The sequence below is a fragment of the Gadus macrocephalus genome, chromosome 4 (genome assembly GCF_031168955.1).
Source record: "Gadus macrocephalus chromosome 4, ASM3116895v1".
NCBI lineage: Eukaryota > Metazoa > Chordata > Actinopteri > Gadiformes > Gadidae > Gadus > Gadus macrocephalus.
The window spans coordinates 30,096,760-30,114,349 of NC_082385.1; the positions used below are offsets into that span (position 1 = coordinate 30,096,760).

Genomic DNA, 17,590 nt, shown 5'->3' on the forward strand with positions numbered 1-17,590 from the left:
TGTCTATAAGGCTGAAGGCAGCTCTCTGACAGAAGGAAGTGTTAGAAATGGCATGTTCTTTTCTACGAGAGCCTGTGGACGTAGAGGCTGCGATCCTCAGAAGGAATCTCCGTGAGGAAGACCCCGGTTGGATAGCCTATACTTTATTTTCCTGATAATTTTCTTCACGAGCGCTATCGCTTTTCAGCGCAATCTATCATTTATTTAGACCACCTTCTCAGCCCCCATGTTAACTGTCAAACGCACCGGGGGCATGCTTTAAGTTTATTTTTTTACTTTTTATCGCAATTAACGCATGTGCAGAATGATCCGCCCCGTGCATCCCACCCGCTCTGTAGTACAGTCACTTCAACGTTGTGGCTTTCCCATGATCAGAGTAGCTGACTAACCACGGACCTGTAACTACTGCAAGTCAAGAAACTCATTTTAAGAATGCAAGGCAGAAAAGACCCTGGTACTGCTTTTAACCAGATGCTGTTCTTCTCTACATGCACATGCTCAGCATAATCGTCTGCATTGTTCACTGAAGTAAAACCCTTTGAGTAAACTGTTCAACAAAATAACTTGTCCCACCACAGCCCGTGTTCTAATAAAGACAATCTACTTATTATGAGGATTATTTTATTTCCTGAAACCACAAAAAAAAAAAACACCTTTAACTTGTGTTCCAAAATATGGATCTCAAAGCATCCTGTTGCATCTTTTGAATTGTTACAATTGTATGGAGGTTGGTGAGGGCATCTGGTTCAAGTAGGGCGATGACGCCATCAGTAACTGGAAGAAGATGATTAGACAGTGCAATTATTACTTGAGCCAGAATATTGCCCCATCTAATTTGCAACGCGCTGGGTTGAGTGTACATATTTAATTATTTTGATTATATTCTCCGGGTGCCTCCCCAGGGCATTCAGAAAGGGTTTCGGTGACCAACCTTGGATTACCAATGGGCAGAGGAGGAGGGACTCCTGTCACAAACAAGTGATTGTATTTCAGCTCCTCAATCAATCCTTCGAGTGGATTTGGTGATGAGACGATTTGCTTCAGGACTGCATAACTAAAAGCCCGTCGATTCTTCAGGAGGTCACACACATCTTTCTTGGCCTTTTCAACCACCTCTAGGATATGTGGTGGTGTCTTATCCTTCATGCAGACTCTGCGCAGGTGACAGGATAGAGACTCTTGGGTCCTCAAACAAACTGGACAGAGTAGATAGTGTCTATGTGCAGCTGCAGATTTCCTGGTAAAAGAAAAGAAATACGTTCATTCAGAAGTCATCACAACAAAACATTTAAAACATGGTAATTGATGAAGAGAAAGTTCTCTCACGGACACGTCGGACAGCGAAATATTTGTATGTGATTGTATATTTATAGTTATGATTGATATTTCCACGACAGTAATACTTCATGAGCAATTACACTATATATATATATATATATATATATATATATATATATATATATATATATATATATATATATATATATATATATATATATAAATAAACAGAGGCATTAAATATTACTTACTTTTCCCCAGCCATTTCTTAAGATGAGACAGTGAGTGAAGATGAATCCCTGGAAGAATTATGGCTGTTCAGAAGAAAGACAAATTAGAACAATAACCTTTAAGAATGTAAGCTTTAGCTCTCTAGGCAGAATGGTCAAATCAAATTGAGCAAATTAAGAATGTTAGCTTTAGTTCTCTAGGCAGAATGGTCAAATCAAATATAGCAAATTAAAAAGGCTTTTTGAAGAGAAAACCCTTCTTGATCAGAAATAGCAATTAAAATTGCTTTTAAAGGCTATTGCCAAGGAATAACAGCGCTTTAGAAGTAGAAGGTAGCAATTAGAATTACTTTTGATTCAATGGATGGCCAAGAAATATGCTCTTCGGAAGTTCAGTAGATTTCTGCTGGTAGATTTCTGTGGGAAGTAGCAGGAACCTTCTTGCTTCAGAAATTTCGGAGAGTGAATTCTTTCAAAATCAGTCCAGTATTTATGATGCAAAAAGTCTTTGCTCATTGGTTAACAGAGCCCCAGTGCAGTGAAGCCCCACCTTTATTCATGTGCTGCTTTAGAAATTGTCAATGGGCCATTCAAATTGGTTCACATCTTTTGGGTAAGGGCTTGGGCTGGTTTCACTCGAAGAAATTATGCAAAACCATTTATGTACAGACACAATTATTATCTTTTCCAGACCTTGGGGAATGTGTGATTTAAATGATGAATCAAATGTGGAGAAAAAGCCAATCTTGGAAAAAGTAAAAAAAAGTGTTTTTTGTGAATTAAAAAAAGGCAAAAACGTTGCTCTGGAGCCCTGGGGAGACTTCCAGACCGTTGGCGACCAACCGTGATACTCAGTCCGATTAGGGCACCCGTTTCGGCCTCAGACGCGACGTTGTCCCGCTGCTCTGGAGCTCCGGGAAGACTTCCAGACCGTTGACGACCAACCGTGATACTCAGTCCGATTAGGGCACCCGTTTCGGCCTCAGACGCGACGTTGTCCCGCTGCTCTGGAGCTCCGGGAAGACTTCCAGACCGTTGGCGACCAACCGTGATACTCAGTCCGATTAGGGGGCACCCGTTTCGGCCTCAGACGCCACGTTGTCCCGCTGCTCTGGAGCTCGGGAAGACTTCCAGACAGTTTTTGGATTCATCCAGGCGCACACCGACTCGCCGCAACACTCAGTCCGACATGGCGCACCGTCTCGGACTCAAACTCACAAAGTTAGCCTCCTCTGGAAGATGTCAATCCCTGGTAGTCTAAAAAAGAAAATATAATACCAGGGATTGCGCTTTTCGAGTTTTACAGTGAGCGGACTGCTATTTTCCTTGTTTTCGGCTATTTTGTTTTATAGTTTTTAGCCTATTCTATCTCATTTCTTCCATTTAATTCATTTTCTGATGATTGTTTTAGAGCTTTCCTTCATTTATTTCGTTTTCTGGTGATTGTTTTAGGCCTTTCTTTCATTAATTTCGTTTTCTGGTGATTGTTTCAGCCTTTTCTCTTTCTTTCTGTCTGTCTGTTTTACAGTGACCCTTGTGGTCCAGGGCCCAGCTCCCCCGCACAATGCTTTGGGTGACGGGAGCCGAGCCACAACAAGTCCCCTGCCACCCCATACATCAACCGGAGCCCCCCTGACGAGGACCTGGCCCTCCCAGACCGGGGCCAGGCACACACACACACACACACACACACACACACACACACACACACACACACACACACACACACACACACACACACACACACACACACACACACACACACACACTCAATATACATCTATTCGAGAATAGGACACTGTCGTGGAAATATCAATCATAACTATAAATATACAATCACATACAAATTATATTAACCTTGTTTATATAATCATAACATTAGAAGGAACTGTATTCATTCTCCCTGTATCTTAAAAACAAATCCCTCCCCTCTTAACTGAGAGAGGTTAAGTTAATTTGTATTCAAGTTCCCACTGGAGCCAGTAAATCTGGTTTTGTGACCAGGCCAATCGACTTCTTTGTTGTGTAAACTATTTAGAGCCATGTCTTACAAACTTGCAGACATGTCCAATATCCACCCATTGTATTACAAATTGACTTGGCCTTAGGTCAACATTCGTCAACATTCGGTCAACATTCGATGAAACAATAGGTGAACAACATTCTTATAGGGAACGTTGGCCCATACAATGTAATGGGCCATTCAAATTGGATTCACATCTTTTGGGGAAGGTATTCAGACAGGTATTCAGACTTCTAGAACGTATGAAAATATCTTCCCGGTGGCGTAACGGGGGAAACAAGGTGTCCTTTGACATCTACGTATCGAGGCGATTGCAACAGTGCCACACATGATCATATTTGAATATGTTTCGGGGTAGTAATTAGCTGTCGATTTTGGAGGCCTTTATCAATAATGACCAGCTATAGATTTGCTTCCTGATGGAGATTTTTGACAAATTACATGTTATTTAGCATCTACACGTTGAGCTGACTCCAATGAGATCAAGCTCGCCCTCTTGCCATACCGAGATCATGTCGTAGACGTACCATGTCAAATACATGTTACAATTTGCTAGAGTGTCATTCTTGGTGTCATTGGACTCAGCTCAACGTGTAGATGCTAAATAACATGTCATTTGTCACAAATTTCTATCGGGAAGCAAATCAATAGCTGCTCATTATTGATTAAGGCCTCCAATTTCGACAGCAAATTACTACCATTAAACATGTTCGAATATGCTCATGTGTGGCACCGTTGCAATCGCCTGGAAGCGTAGATGTTGAAAGACACCTTGTTTGCCCCGTTACACCACCGGGAATATATTTACATACGTTCTAGAAGTCTGGTGTCAAAAGGAGCCGGCACCACGCCGCTTATGAGATAACAAACAGTTAATGTGTGTTTCTCTCGTAACTTTTTGTCATTATTAAAGAGAGGCCTGATTCTCAGATATGCATGTTGGATGGCTACGATGTAGGTCTGGGAAGAACTTCAGGCTAAAATCTTACAGCAGCAGTCCAGGTGCACGGGGGGAGGGGCGAGGGGCCCTCCAGCCCTCCCCTTGATCGGCCATCCATTAAGGTTGAGCTGAAGGCAGAAATGCACCACAGTATTCTCCACTGCTGAACTCTGACTCACAGGCCCAGTCCAGTGTTACAAATACATAAATTCTATTTATAGATTTAATTGTATTATATATATTTATATAAGAGAGAGAGAGAGAGAGAGAGAGAGAGAGAGAGAGAGAGAGAGAGAGAGAGAGAGAGAGAGAGAGAGAGAGAGAGAGAGAGAGAGAGAGAGAGAGAGAGAGAGAGGACTGCATTTATACAGTGCTTTTCTAAACAGTGGCCACTCAAAGCATTATTGATAGTTTGCAATGACTGATGTTTGTTTGCTTATGTTTGTACATTACAAACTTTCAATGAAGCTTTGAAAAAAAAGTCATGCATCATAATATTAATTTACTGATTATTGGTCTACATAATAAAAGATTTGAGTGAAAATTAAGCTTTTTCAGATAATGTAGGAAATTACATCACAATAAGAAAATATACCAATATATTGGTATATTTGCAGGCACTGGCGAAACCATTTCTATTGCAGAGGCGTCTGTTTTCCTTAAATCCATTGTTAATAGTCATTTGACCAACACATTCAAACAATCTTTACCGCCCCAAGCCAGCATTTCCTGAGAGAAACAACAGGGGTGGGGAGGGGCATGGTCACGGTGGGGACCGTAGAAGTCAGGATCTGTGTGATATAGCAGTTATTACTGAGACTGGGTGGAAAGATTACATACTCTGTAGAGATGAAATTACTCAACTTAAATTAAAAAGGTGAATTTAAATAGAAAAATAAACAAACAGAATCACGTTCTTAGTATTACCAATGTCTTATTTTAGAGAAAACAGCAGAGGTGGGGTAACAGCAGATTCACGGTGGGGACTGTAAAAGTCAGGATATGTGTAATGTCAGTTGAGACCCCGTTTGTGACTGAGACCCCGTTTGTCCCCAATACACTTTTGTGTTTCTGGGGGTGGTCACGGTAGTTACGAGAGAAGACAAAAAGTTACGAGAGAAATACACATTAACTGTTTGTTATCTCATAAGCGGCGTGGTGCCGGCTCCTTTTGACCTTTTGACCCCAGACTTCTAGAACGTATGAAAATATCTTCCCGGTGGCGTAACGGGGGAAACAAGGTGTCCTTTGACATCTACGTATCGAGGCGATTGCAACAGTGCCACACATGTAATAAAGTGTAACACATGTAACTCGGGGTAGTAATTAGCTGTCGATTTTGGAGGCCTTTATCAATAATGACCAGCTATAGATTTGCTTCCTGATGGAGATTTTTGACAAATTACATGTTATTTAGCATCTAAATTTCTATCGGGAAGCAAATCAATAGCTGCTCATTATTGATTAAGGCCTCCAATTTCGACAGCAAATTACTACCATTAAACATGTTCGAATATGCTCATGTGTGGCACCGTTGCAATCGCCTGGAAGCGTAGATGTTGAAAGACACCTTGTTTGCCCCGTTACACCACCGGGAAGATATTTACATACGTTCTAGAAGTCTGGGGTCAAAAGGTCAAAAGGAGCCGGCACCACGCCGCTTATGAGATAACAAACAGTTAATGTGTGTTTCTCTCGTAACTTTTTGTCATTATTAAAGAGAGGCCTGATTCTCAGATATGCATGTTGGATGGCTACGATGTAGGTCTGGGAAGAACTTCAGGCTAAAATCTTACAGCAGCAGTCCAGGTGCACGGGGGGAGGGGGCGAGGGGCCCTCCAGCCCTCCCCTTGATCGGCCATCCATTAAGGTTGAGCTGAAGGCAGAAATGCACCACAGTATTCTCCACTGCTGAACTCTGACTCACAGGCCCAGTCCAGTGTTACAAATACATAAATTGTATTTATAGATTTAATTGTATTATATATATTTATATAATAAAGAGAGAGAGAGAGAGAGAGAGAGAGAGAGAGAGAGAGAGAGAGAGAGAGAGAGAGAGAGAGAGAGAGAGAGAGAGAGAGAGAGAGAGAGAGAGAGAGAGATACCGAGATACCATGTTTTCACGGTGGAAACGCAAAAAATGCGAGCTGAGTCGAGTCGAGTCGTGTCGAGCTGGTACCATGCAGTGGAAAAGCGGCGTAACCGTTCAGTAGTTCAGTTCAGTTCTATATATTTATTATTCGTGTTGTGTTTCAGTTTTATATATTTATTCATGTTATGTTTAAGTTCTTCATATTTATTCATGTTCCGTGTTTTTGTTATATATATTTATTCATGTTTTGTTTTAGTGATATATATTTATTCATGTTGTGTTTTAGTTATATATATTTATTCATGTTCCGTGTTTGAAACGTTTCAATAAAAAAAACATTTGGAAACTGGTCGTTGTTTGTCCATTTTTATGGGGTCAGAACAGTCTCATTAATAATGAATGCACAGAGAAGGATTAACAAATGTATTTTGTAATTTTTATATAAATTACTCTCTTCTCACAAATACATTTCAATGCACACACAAATGGATATCGGCAGGTATAACTGTAAAATAAATCCATAAGCAAAAGTAAGTTTCACACACACATTTCTGATCCACACACAAATGTGTCTTGTTTTGAATAAAAGTGATATAAATCCATACATTTATGAATTAAAAAGATTCATGAATAAACGTATATTTCCGAAAGTGTCTGAAATTGTACTTATCCAATTTCGGAGACTTTCGGACACACGAAAGTGTCCGAAATTGGAGAGGTCATTTCAGTAACACGGGCACTTACGAGTCAATGGGTTAGCTTTTTTTAGTGTCCAGCTCCAGTTAAAGTATCACAGAGAGTAGCCTTGTAGTGCTGTGTAAGTGAGAGATCTTTTTGTCAGTCTTAACGACCCTGTCTGTCATTCACAAAAAACACTTATTTCGGGAGAGGTAAGCTCATGTGTTGGAGCTTCTCCAAATAAGAGAAAATGCCCCAACCCCCACAGTCTTAGTGACTGACAGTATGACCAGACCAGCCCTCACAGCTGACCCTTTGAAATGGAGAAGGATAGCGCCCAGCAATTAGGCCACAGAAGACTGCCTGCTAGTTGAAACTTACAGTATGACTGCTCAGATCAGATCAGACCAGGCCTCACATATGAACCAAGTAATGCACAATGTTATATGCTGCTGATACAGGCCAGACTCAAGCAACAGCAACTTAGTGCAGCAGCAGAGAGAGAGAGAGAAAGAGAGAAAGAGAGAAAGAGAGAGAGAGAGAGAGAGAGAGAGAGAGAGAGAGAGAGAGAGAGAGAGAGAGAGAGAGAGAGAGAGAGAGAGAGAGAGAGAGAGAGAGAGAGAGAGAGAGAGAGAGAGAGAGAGAGAGAGAGAGAGAGAGATTCACTGCTCTCTATTGAGGGTCACAGAGGGCCTTCTAACAAATTTGAGATCATGTCCCAGTTCTGCCATGGAATTAAGATATGCGAGAACAGAGGTGTGACAAATGCCTTTGTTGTTGTTAACGACTCTCTCCAAACCCCCTCTGCCACTACTTCAAGAACCTTGCAGACTGATATAGCTCATCACTGCCATCTGGTGGTCAGATTAGATACTGCAGTGGCAGCACTGTCTCATCCTGGTAATCAGCAGATATGTTGACTTTCCCAGAATAAGTCAAACTGATTCTAACACTTTAGAGGGCTGTGCAGAACCCTGGTGTTTTATTTATTGCAATGGTTTGTGTTTCTCAGTACCTGTACTTAGCAAATACCAGCATAAAGGTAAGTCTAACTTATTTTTTTTAAATTGAAAAACAATCAAATGAGTAGGTGCAAAAAGAGCAAAGGAAAGGTTAACAACTTTAGATAGAGCTAACATGTGTTGGATGCTCAAGAGGGTTTTGTGGAACTCAGACCAATGATTTCTTGCCCTCAAACAAGCAGGCAAAAAGAGATCAAAAGAGATCAAATTGTTGTTTTTGTTTTAAATGTGAAATTTATCATATCATGCATGAAAACTCTTTGGGGAGATGTTAGTAACTCAGCCTCACAACCACTGATGTTGTTTTCCATTTTTAAACATTATTTTTAGGACTTCACCAAATATGCTGTCAGGTGGAGTCAAGATGCCGGAGTCAAGGCAAAACCCTTCGCTTCCTTGTCAGCATATGTGGTGAAGAACAATTTTTGATTTTGCTTAAATTGTGAAATATATCATATGAATCTGCATGAAAACTATTTGGGGAGATGTTAGGAACCCAGCCTCACAATCTCTGATGTTTTTTTCTATTTTTAAACATTATTTTTAGCTGCATCACCACATATGCTGATGCGTCAGCATATGTGCGAAAGTTTCAAGCTCAACAGAATCTTCCCTTTTTAGGATTACATGAGAATCAGTTGCTGCATTCTCCAATGAGACCAACCTAGTTTTTACAAGTTGGTTTCACCCTTGTCGTACTATAGAAGCACACCTTCTTCCCTCCTTCTGTCGGACCTGCGAACAATAGATACAAGAAGGTTAATAAAGGTTGTGTAAAAGACATAGAGCTCATTTCACTCCTCATTCATACTTCTAGGTGGAGCTTAGTTCTTGAGGGATTTTCCCAAAAAGGAAGCTTCAACTTGTTACTGTTTCAAACTATGAATCATGTCAGACATTCAAAGAAGATAACTGAAAAATAGGATCTTCTTTGAGAGTTGTATGTCACACTGGTCTGTGTGTCACAGAAGTTGGGGCATGCCTGCAGATTGTAAGAAGGTCCTGGTTTTGGCTCTATAGACTAGACACCAACCTGTGAAACAGATGAAGTTAAGATGTTCCCCACAAAAGCGTTGCCTCCATGTGGAACGTTCCGAGCTGGAAATGCCCCCACAGGGGCTGGACTCCTGTGAGGCCTCGTCCCACTGGGTGAAGTCCATTGGGTCACCGGACATCCAAAACCAAGAGCTTCCTTGAATAGACCTACAGACATGGAAAGGGTTAAAGTGTTACCTGGGTGCAGGGCCGACGGACTGCGGGGGAAAGTGAGGCAGTTTTTGGGGGGCCCAAGGCAGATCCAAATAACAAGGAAGTGTACAACACTTGCGTTACAGTCCTGGATCTCTATATCTAAATAATATCATATAATACATAGAAATCTATATCATTTAATACATATTATCACGGCCAAAAGCTGTGTGCGCCTCCAGACGATATTATGAATCAAAAATGACTTTGTCGGGTTCTGCAACGTCTCTGGTTCTTCCACTTTCACATCAACCTGAAGTCGACTGAACCGGGCGCTGCCTGCTGCCGGCTGCCCGCTGCCGGCTGCCCGCTGCCGGGCGATGGTGCCTCGCGGCAACCGGCGGCATGTCGCAGTTCATGTACTTCAGCGGGTCAAAGCCAAAGTTCCTTTCCCCCAATTCCTTCTCAACCATGGCTCAGATAACCCCCACAACTGTCTCGTTGTGGAAATACAAGACACGTCAAAGAACCGACAAGAAACACTTGCGTTACAGTGTGTGTATTCACACACACACACACACACACACACACACACACACACACACACACACACACACACACACACACACACACACACACACACACACACACACACACACACACACACACACACATGTGGCGCTCGCACGGTCGAGTCTCATTGGCGGGCCAACTTCTCTGGGCGGGCCAGGCAGAGAAAGGGGAGGAGCTGAGATTCTTGGTGATGTCATAAATACAGACATTCCAAATCAGCGCACTTGAGCCTCCGTTTTTTCAAAGGCGAGCAGAACAGCTAGTGCTCGGTCATATTTATGTTAGAAAACCTCATAAAGTGAGATTTTCATGTCATGGGACCTTTAAATGGGCGGCCGTTGAGTATGCTTCCTTCACTTTGGGAAATAGCCTATGAATCGAGGGACCCGTCCACAGCCCGCCTAAACAGCTGCAATACCAGGCGTGGCCGCTGAGCACTGGTGGATTGCGGAAGTATGCACTGTTCCTGGGGGCTTGGCAACGACACATGCGCCAGTGAGAAAGTCAATTGCGCCGGATGCAAGATAGGGCCCTTAGTAATCTATAGCAAAGACAAGTCCAAAGGGTATTTACACAAATGTAATGTGTATGTGAGACAATACTTAACACAATCCTGGATGAGCTAGAATGGAGAGCAGAGATAGGAGAGAGGAGGAAGAGAAGAGAGGAAAGAGAGAGGAGAAACTAAGATGAGAGGATTGAGAGAGAGGAGAGGTGTCACGGTACTCACACACACGTGGGGGGAATCTTTACATGTAGTAACTGAGCTTTGTGTTAGGTTGTTGCATGGTGGACGTTAAAAGTAAATCGACCCATCAGCTTTTAATCCATTTTTATTTAAATCAAAAATGTGTTTTTGCATTTGATTGTGTTGTCATTTATGATTCCGAAGTATAAATTAACAATAATGTTTAGATGATTATGGTATACACATTAATCCTCAAACCGTGCTCTACGTAACGGCAACCATTAACAATTGTATAGCAGTAAACCTTTAAAAGGCTGGAGAAAACAGACAATGAAGAATATAATGTTATCTTATCATTTACAATGGTTTACCATTTATCATAGTGAGGGTTCACTTCCTACTGAATTTCTCTTTGTTAAATGACAGCAGCACAACATCAAAGCAGTTCTCTCAAATCTCACATAGTAGAGATTCTAATTCAGGAAACAACTTTATTTGGGTTGGTTGTTTGATTATTTCAATATCAATCAAATGTCCTAGTCCAGGTGATTGACCAGATTGACAGGTGAGATAATCAGGGGGGCAGAGTTGTTACCTTCATATTTATAGAGACCTGGGCTGAGGATTGGATAGAGAGGCTCACTAAAAGTGCAGCCAGTAGTAGAGTAGATATGAACCCTGGCTTCCACATCATAGAAGGAGACCAGACCCTCATCATAATCAACAAACACCCCCACCTTCTGGAGCTCAGCTCTCAGGGGGAGATGGACAGAAGGGTAACCATTAAATACAAACACATCCTTGTAGTAGAAAAGACTCCAGTAACCCATCTCAGCGGTCAATATAATCTGAACTTTTCTGTCGATGGACTCTCTGGCCACTCCTAACCACCATTGAGTCTTGTCTTTAACCTGGACCTCAAAGTAAAATCTCCCAGAGGAGAAGCTCTCCTTCGTGAGAACACATGTATACAGTGTAAATCTCTCAGGGTTGTCTGGGAGTTTCTTCACTACACCTCCATGATGTACTTGTTTCTCATCAGACAGAATGAGCCTGGGATGAGCTGTATCAGGATCCAGAGTCACATGTACTTCATACTGCTGGACCCTCTTCAGTTCAGCAGCATCACGCAGCTTCTGCATCTCCATGTTCAGTGTCTCCTCCAGCTGATCCAGGATCTCCTCAAGGTCCCTACATATGACGGAGGACGGACCTCCACCGTGGTCCAGTCCCTGGTGGGTGGAGGATCCTTCAGGGATCTGAAGGCCTGGAGGAAATGGAGGTGGTCTTTAGTGTGTGAGAGCTGCTTCACCTCTGAGCTTCTGTTGGTCAGATCTTCTATCTCCTGCTCCAGCTCCTTGATGAGGTCTTCAGCTTGTTTCTCTGTGGATTTCAGTCTCTCTTTAACCATTTGGTTGAGATCATCCTGCCACTTTACAATGCAGCGCATCAGAGCAGTGAGGACCTGCACACCATCAGCTATCTCTCTCTCCGCGTCTTTCCTGCTAGTTTCTACGTTGTCTTTGATCTCCTTAATCTTTCCCTTTCTCTCCTGGATCCTCTGCTGAACTTCAGACACAATCTTTCCCAACTCGACCGTCTTCACTTCATATTCCTCCTCTTCCTTTGCTTTTGCTCGTACGGTTGTTCTAAACTGAGCTGCCATCTCTGATAAGAGGGTATTGACCTGTAGATCAGGTCTTGTGTTGAAAATCTTGTTGCAAAAAGGGCATTTGTACTTGACTTCTCCATCCCAGAACCTGGTTATACAGGTTCTGCAGAAGTTGTGCCCGCATGATGTGGAAACTGGGCTGCTGAACACATCCAGACAGATGGGACATCTAAAGTTTACTTCAGACCAGGAAGTGATAGCAGAGGCCATTCCTAGACACAGATGACAGGGTTTATGTTTTGAGCTATTATATCTTTCTAATTCCATAACAGGAAGGCAGTTTTTAACTTTTGTCGAAGTTGTGCTGTTTTACTCACCTTGGTCTTGTTTGTCTCTTTTACACTATTTGCTCCAAAGTGCGTTTTCTTTTTCTATTGAACAAGAGAACTTCTTCGACTTCAGTGGCTTTGGTTACTATGAACCTTAAGTTTAGTTTCCTGATCAAGACGTCCTCTTCTCTCCTCCTCTTACACCTGACTCCTCCCCTAGGACAAAATAGTTTACTGACACTTCTGTTCACATTCTGACTCACTGTGTGACGAAGCAGCGACGAGAACTGTATCAAAACCAGAGATACTGCAGCCATTAGTTTGGTTCAAAATTATGAGAAATGCTCTGGTGTCCTAAGAGAATCCCATCCAAATCCCATCCACCCACGACTTAATCAAGCAGAATAATTTTTATTCATTTCTAAACCAATTAATTCTGCAGAGTAAAAAATGACAGAATAAGAATCATATTTTGGACAATGAAGTAACTTGCAGTCAAGTTGTAAAGGAAAACCAAACACGCTGTTGGAGCTGGTCCCAACCCACTATCAGAATTTAAAAAATGCATTCTGGCTGACGTCTAGCAGACAGTAGTTTTCCATTAATGGGCAGGGTTTTATTGAAGATCAGGTTTTCACCGTCTCTGGGGAAACATTTGTTTGACAAAAGTCTCTCTCTCTCTCTCTCTCTCTCTCTCCCTCTCTCTCTCTCTCTCTCTCTCTCTCTCTCTCTCTCTCTCTCTCTCTCTCTCTCTCTCTCTCTCTCTCTGTCTCTGTCTCTGTCTCTCTGTCTCTCTCTCTGTCTCTCTCTCTCTATATTTTTATAAACGGTTCATAAACAGTCTTAATGAACGTTTGACTCAACGATTCCAGGAATCCTTTGGGTGATTTTAATCTCTTGTCCCTGGTGGCTCGACCGGTAGAGCTTGTCAGTTGGTGCCGTGCCCTCAGAGTACCACAGAAAGGCCCGTAGTTCAGGAAGGAACTGAATTCAGAAATTAATTCAGGGCTTTTAATCGATAATTCAAGCAGGCATCTTTTCTACACCATTTATCGATCGGTTTCCATTATTTATACTCGCTGACTCCCTCTCTAGGTGAAACATCTGCTTGTTCAGACATCACCTCTGATTGGCTGATAGGGTGACCCGTTCACCTGCTGGTTCAGGCTTCACCTCTGATTGGCTGATAGGGTGACCCGGTCCCCTGCTGATTAGGCTCTGATGTGACACACCTGTCCTCCTCTTATTGAAGCTGAACTGAAGGGGCGTTCACAGGGGAGCCGGCAGCCCTGCAGCCCCACAATGAACCAGGACTGTTGAGGGGCTCAGGGGACCCGGTTGGTTGGTTTGTTTAGGCCGTTTCTCAATTCCTAGCACGCGTGCTACGGACTCGATGACTTGCAAGCACGTACTTGGCAAGTCCGTACTTCAAGCAGCATACTTGCGAGCACGCGAGTACGTATCTGCAATTGGAACAGCAGCGGACTCGATGACGTCACCACCTCTGCTCGTCCGTTAACTGTGCTACGGCCTCATTTAGACATATACTACTGAACAATATAAACAAATGATATAAAACAAAATCCCAGCCTCTTTCATTTTCAAATAGTATGTAAATATTCTGAATGAATAAAAATTGAAAAGATATGCGTGTCCTGTCATGTTTATAAGCTATACACACACAACTTTATGTATAAATATTTATATATTATCTTATATTATTATTAGTATATTATATAAATATATATATAAGTTAAGAGTAACTTAAGCTACAGTTGTGCGTCTTCTCCATATTGTCCGCCATCGTACTGCTGCGAGTGCGAAATGCATCCTGGGATTTATAGCGATTGCATGCTCGGTGAAACGGCGATATCGAGCACGCATCAAGAACACTTCCGGGTTTTACGACAGTACTCGCTTGATGCGTGCTTCGAATTGAACAGTGCTCGGGCAACGACTGATGACGTTTCACGAGTCCACGAGCACACGAGCACGCACAAGTACGCGAATTGAGAAACGGCTTTAGACTCCTCGTCCAAAGGATCCCCAATGTCCTCCCTGAGCAACCCAGACCTGGGCCTTCATCTCACTGGACGCTCAGGGTACAAACACCTGCTAATGGTCATATTTTGAGTAGTATATACTGTAATGCAATCATTTACAATGGGTTATATATTTTATAATAGTCAGGGTTATTTTCTTAAAGGCACCCAGTGCAACTTTATGTAAACATTGAATGAAAAATAAACATTCAATTTCTAGTCTTTTTTTACACGTAGTAAGTTTCAATAACTCCATACCATTACATATCGACATTCAAGGAGCAAAGATGAGACGTCGTTGTGTGGTGAGAACTGATAGAAAATCGTAAACAACAACAATCGCCGGTGGGGAGAAGCCATTTTTCCATTGACTGGAAGCCTGCTTTATTTATTGTAGGTTACAAAAAATAAAGAAAATGGCGGCATTGTTGTTGTTATCGATTTTGTATCAGTTCTCACCACACAACGACGTCTCATCTTTGCTGCTTAAATGTCGGTATGTAATGGTATGGAGTTATTGAAACTTACTACGTGTAAAAAAGACTAGAAATTGAATGTTTATTTTTAAGCCTCGAAAGTTGCACTGGGTGCCTTTAATGAAATCTTCAACTTATTTATATAGCACTTTTCATACACAAGGCAGACTCAAAGTGCTTCACATATAAAAATGGTCATATAATAAAAATAAAAAAAAGATAAGTAAAAGAAAATATGCAAAGAAATTAGTAAAATAGAAAGATAAAAAGGCATTTTAATAATAAAATAGAAAATAAAGGCAAAGTTAAAAAATCTTTTTAGAAAGTGCAATGTATTTAAGATTTAGCAGAAAGCTAAAGCAAACATAAAAGTCTTCAGTCTTGTTTTAAGGGTGCTCAGAGTTGGGGCAAGTCTTAAATCCTCTGGGAGTTTATTCCAGCTATTTGTTGCATAGTGACTAAATCCTGCTTTCCCATGTTTCGTGTTTACTCTGGGGATAATTAACAGATTGGTCTCAGAAGATCTTATTGGTCTAGAAGGCTTATGTAGTGGAAGCATATCAGTTAAATATTTTGGGCCTCAACCATGTAGGGATTTATAGGTTAGCAGCATGATTTAAAAAATCAATTCTCTGACCTACAGGAAGCGAATGTAACTATTTAAGAATTGGTTTAATACGTACATTTTTTTGGTCTTTGTTAGAACTCTAGCAGCAGCATTCTGGACAAGCTGAAGCTTACACCAGCCAGCAAGCCAACGCCATATACGCGCTGCATTCATTTAACACCTTCATGTTATACGAGAGAGAGAGAGAGAGAGAGAGAGAGAGAGAGAGAGAGAGAGAGAGAGAGAGAGAGAGAGAGAGAGAGAGAGAGAGAGAGAGAGAGAGAGAGAGAGAGAGAGAGAGAGAGAGAGAGAGAGAGAGAGAGAGAGAGAGAGAGAGAGAGAGAGAGAGAGAGAGAGAACTGCATTTATACAGTGCTTTTCTAAACAGTGGCCACTCAAAGCATTATTGATAGTTTGCAATGACTGATGTTTGTTTGCTTATGTTTGTACATTACAAACTTTCAATGAAGCTTTGAAAAAAAAGTCATGCATCATAATATTAATTTACTGATTATTGGTCTACATAATAAAAGATTTGAGTGAAAATTAAGCTTTTTCAGATAATGTAGGAAATTACATCACAATAAGAAAATATACCAATATATTGGTATATTTGCAGGCACTGGCGAAACCATTTCTATTGCAGAGGCGTCTGTTTTCCTTAAATCCATTGTTAATAGTCATTTGACCAACACATTCAAACAATCTTTACCGCCCCAAGCCAGCATTTCCTGAGAGAAACAACAGGGGTGGGGAGGGGCATGGTCACGGTGGGGACCGTAGAAGTCAGGATCCGTGTGATATAGCAGTTATTACTGAGACTGGGTGGAAAGATTACATGCTCTGTAGAGATGAAATTACTCAACTTAAATTAAAAAGGTGAATTTAAATAGAAAAATAAGCAAACAGAATCACGTTCTTAGTATTACCAATGTCTTATTTTAGAGAAAACAGCAGAGGTGGGGTAACAGCAGATTCACGGTGGGGACTGTAAAGAGAGAGAGAGAGAGAGAGAGAGAGAGGCTAGGGAAGGGCAAAATGATTATTTTCTGGGAATCAGTTATTTCAGTTTCGTTCACTATCACGATTCGTTCGTTTCATTCGTTCGTTAAATCAGATTACGTCGTTTGACAGAGAATCTCACAGGTGTCTGACCCCCCCCCCCCCCCCCCCCCCCCCGTTGCTAATAAGTATTGGGTACGCCCGACAATAGAGTGGCGAAGTCACGCCCCTTCCGGTAGGGCTCATGGGACCTATGAGATCGAAAAATATGAATGGGTGTCAATGGAGAGAAAATAATTATTTTCTGGTCCCGGTCTTTATATGCCCTGGATTACACATATGTTGTTTGTGGATTTAAAGGATAATTTTTCATGCAAAGAGTTCGACCGTTTATTGTGCAATTGTTCAGATAAAGGCTGTAGAGAAAACACAACGAGAAAGACTACACGGCTCGTATGTGACGTCACGCTACCTGCGACTGGCGTGGAGAAGACCGACAATCTTCCCATCGGCATAACTGAAACTCTGCACGTGCCCCGATTTATAATGGTTTTCACCTCTTTCGATGCTTTTATCCTCCCCTTGGAAAAAGCGGTGAAGTGGGGCAGAGAGATCGCCATCTCTGTGCCGAGTTCCAAGGGCGGGTGTGGTGACGTATATCATATGCGTCGAGAGCAGCGAAGAGCTGTAGTTCACAAAGCGGCCTCACATAAAACCTAAAATTATCAAACTTCTTCACGAACATTTTTAGTTTTCTTTGCATGAAAAATTATCATTTAAATCCACAAACAACATATGTGTAATCCAGGG

At 41.8% G+C, this 17,590-nt stretch overlaps 1 protein-coding gene and 1 long non-coding RNA gene across 2 annotated transcripts in view; one reads left to right on the forward strand and one right to left on the reverse strand.

The window, feature by feature from the left end:
- LOC132455191 (NACHT, LRR and PYD domains-containing protein 3-like) overlaps window positions 1–17,590 on the forward strand; it is a 381,632-nt gene that overhangs the window by 283,294 nt on the left and 80,748 nt on the right. The gene's annotated exons all lie outside the window — the stretch shown is intronic.
- Window positions 195–2,158, reverse strand: LOC132455323 (uncharacterized). Its single transcript, XR_009525188.1, has 2 exons — window positions 1,530–2,158; window positions 195–1,237 (listed from the first exon to the last, which is right to left on the reverse strand). It is a non-coding gene; the product is annotated as an uncharacterized LOC132455323 (long non-coding RNA).